This window comes from Orycteropus afer, unplaced genomic scaffold (genome assembly GCF_000298275.1).
Source record: "Orycteropus afer afer isolate SDZICR_OR568_19922 unplaced genomic scaffold, OryAfe1.0 scaffold00743, whole genome shotgun sequence".
In the NCBI taxonomy this organism is placed as follows: Eukaryota; Metazoa; Chordata; class Mammalia; order Tubulidentata; family Orycteropodidae; genus Orycteropus; species Orycteropus afer.
The window spans coordinates 611,521-614,880 of record NW_006922330.1 but is presented as its reverse complement, the minus strand read 5'-3'; positions in this window follow the sequence as shown (position 1 = coordinate 614,880).

The following is a 3,360-nucleotide window of genomic DNA, read 5'->3' as shown; positions in this document are numbered from 1 at the left end:
CTTTACTTGTGAGTGAGTTGAGGCACTTGAGGATGACTTGAGACACTTACTGATGAAGGTTGAAGAATACAGTCTGCAGTATGGATTACACCTAAATATAAAGAAAACAAAAATCCTCACAACTGGACCAATGAGCAGCATCACAATAAATGGAAAGAAGATTGAGGTTGTCAAAGAATTCACATTGATTGTTTCTACAATCAATGCCAATGGAAGCAGCAGTCAGGACATTAGACAACATGTAGCATTGGGAAAGTCAACCAGGAAGGAACTGTTTCAAGTGCTGAGGAGCACGGATGTCTCCTTGGGGACTAAGGTGTGCCTGGCACAAGCCATGATATTTCCAATCTCTTCATATGCATGTGAGAGCTGGAAAATTAATAAGGAAGACTGAAGAAGAGTTGTTGCTTTTTTGTTGTGGTGCTAGCAAAGAATGCTGAAAGTACCATGGACTGCTCAAAGAACTAAGAGATCTGTCCTGGAGGAAGTGCACCCAAAATGCCCCCTGGAAGTGAGAATGGCCAGACTTCGTCTCACCTACTTTGGTCATGTTGTCAGAAAGGACCATTCCTTGGAGAAGGACTAGTAGTTTGGAGGGTCGACGAAAGAGGGGAAGTCCTTCAACAAGATGGATTGACATGGTGCTTATGATGATGGGCTGAAGTATACCAGGGATCATGGAGCTGGCGTGAGATCGGGCAGTGTGTTGTTCTGCTGTGCATGGGGTTGCTATGAGTCAGAAAGAACTCGATGGCACCTAACAACATCAACAATATAATGAGAATCAGAAGGAGAACTGCTCTTGTTGCTGGTCCAATTTTTCAGAACCATGCTGTGGTGCAGTAAATTATCTGGTATGGTTTTTCTAGCCATAAGTCTTTGTAAACTCCATGGTGGAATTTGATGTGAGTAACTGAGTAGTTCCTGATTGTTAAAGTCATCTACCTGGGGTATTTCTGTTGGGAGCAGCACAAAGGAATTCTCCTGGAAGTTTGCTCTCTCTCAGGTTTATAGAATTCTGATGTTGGAATTTGTTGTTTCAGCCTCAAAAGGAGCTCTCCTAGAGGCAGAATGAGTCCCTCTGACTGCTGGCTGAGAAGGACATGCTGCTGAGAGAAACACACTCCTGAGAAACACATGCTGCTGAGAAAGAGACACCAAAGGACACGCACTACTGAGAGAGAGACTGAGAGAGACTGGCTCAGAGATGGCAGGCTAAGAGAGACTGACCATTGTTCCTGAACTTGAATTGTAGCCTGGTGCCTCCCTAATAAACTCCATAATTTGTGAGTTCTTTGTGGCCACTGCAGCAAATTATTGAACCCAGAAGAAAGGTGATGGGTGCTGTGGGAGGAACGGTGGTGTCAAGGTTGATGAAAGGGCTAGAGGGAGGCAGCATGTCTGACCTCACAGGAATATGCCTTGGGTTATTGATGGTGATTCTGTCTTCCTCTTATGGAGTTAGAGGAGGTCAGAAGATGTGGCCTCCTTGCCCCTTGGACACATGCTAATTACAATACATCACAAATAACACTACTTTCAGAAGAAAAACTAATTACTATGTGCTAACTATAAGTCAGGGCTACTCTAAGACATTGCAAGTGTTCAGTCTTTTAGTGAAAGACAGAAAAGTCTGTAATCCTCTAGTAAAAATAAAAACAAAAACAAAAACAAAATAATCCATGGCAATTTTAAGAGACACTCTGGAATCTGCTCTTCAGTGAGGACAAAAGACCAGGGTGCAAGTTACACATTTGGTACTTATTTTTACAGACACTCTGTTCCCTCTCCTGTAACAAATAGGAAACAATATATATTGTTTGTTGTTATGTGCTGTTGAGTCATCTCTGACTCATAGTGACCCTATGTACAGCAGGAAAAAAAAAAAAAAAAACACTGCCCAATCCTGTGGGACCCTCACTATCCTTGCTATACTTGAGCCCATTGTTGCAGCCACTGTGTCAATCCATCTTGTTGAGGGTCTTCCACTTTTTCATTGAGCCTCCACTTTACCAAGCATTATATCCTCCTCTAAGGAATGGTTCTTTCTGACAACAAAGACAAAGCAGGTGAGATGAACTCTGGCCATTCTCCCTTTCAGCTGCACTTCTTCCAGGACAGATCTGTTAGTCCTTTAAGCAGACCATGGTACTCTTGGCATTCTTCTCCAACACCACAACCTGAAAGCATCAGTTCTTCTGTGATCTTCCTTATTCATTGTCCAGCCCTCATGTGCATAAGAGGAAACAGAAAATACCATGGCTTGGGGTAGGTGCACCTTAATCTTCAAGGAGAAATCTTTGTTCTTCACTTGAAAGAGGTCTTTTACAGCAGATTTGCCCAATGCAATATGTAATCGGATGTCTTGACTTCTGCTTCCATTGGTGTTGATTGTAGAACTAAGAAATATGAAGTCCTTGACAACATCAATCTTTTCTCCATCAATTGTGAAGCTGTTTCTTTGACCAGTTGTGAGGTTTTTGTTTTCTTTTTGTAGAGGGATAATCCATACTGTAGACCATAGTCTTTACTCTTCATCAATAAATGTTTCAAGTCATCCTAACATTCAGCAAGGAAAATTGTGTCATCTGCATATTACAGGTTGTTAATGAGTCTTCCAAGCATATATTGTAGTGAGTAAAAACCATATGTTGTAGTGAGTAAAAAATGAAATCCGTTTATATGTAATATATACTTTCATAAAAGAAAGCAGAACATAGAAACATAAACAAATATATCATATATGTACTCTTTACATCAATATTTCAGCAGAGCAAAAATTACATATTTAATAATTTTCTAAACATGTCTGTTCTGGTTAGTTAGTGCTGCTCTAACAAGGATATGCCCCCAATGGGATGGTTTTAACCAACAGGAGTTTTTTCTCTTACAATTTGAAGGCTTTAAATCTGAGTTCAAAGTGCCAGGATCTAAGGACTGGATGAAAACCCCTCAACCTTGGGCTTCAGCTCTGCCTCCTGCTCCTGGCCCACTGAAGCTGGAGGCTTTTCTTCACTCAGACAGCTACTGACTGCTGAGGCTGACAAAATCAAGGTTGGCAAGTAAAAGGACACAGTCTCAATGTTACCAAACTACATGGCAGGCCTTTAATTCAAGTCCATTAAAAGTCCCAAAATGGGCAGAGCATGGGAGGCTGCTGAACAATGACACAGCTTCATGCAGTGGTCAAGCATGCCATAATCTAGAGACCATTTCTCAAGGTCTTTCCTTATATACAGGAAGCAGATCACATCCCTAAAACAGCTACTCAACTACACACAGTAGATTCCACCATGGAGTTGATTGTCAGTCTCATCATGGGGAATACTACATCCAGCTGTCCAGCCACCCAACCAGGCC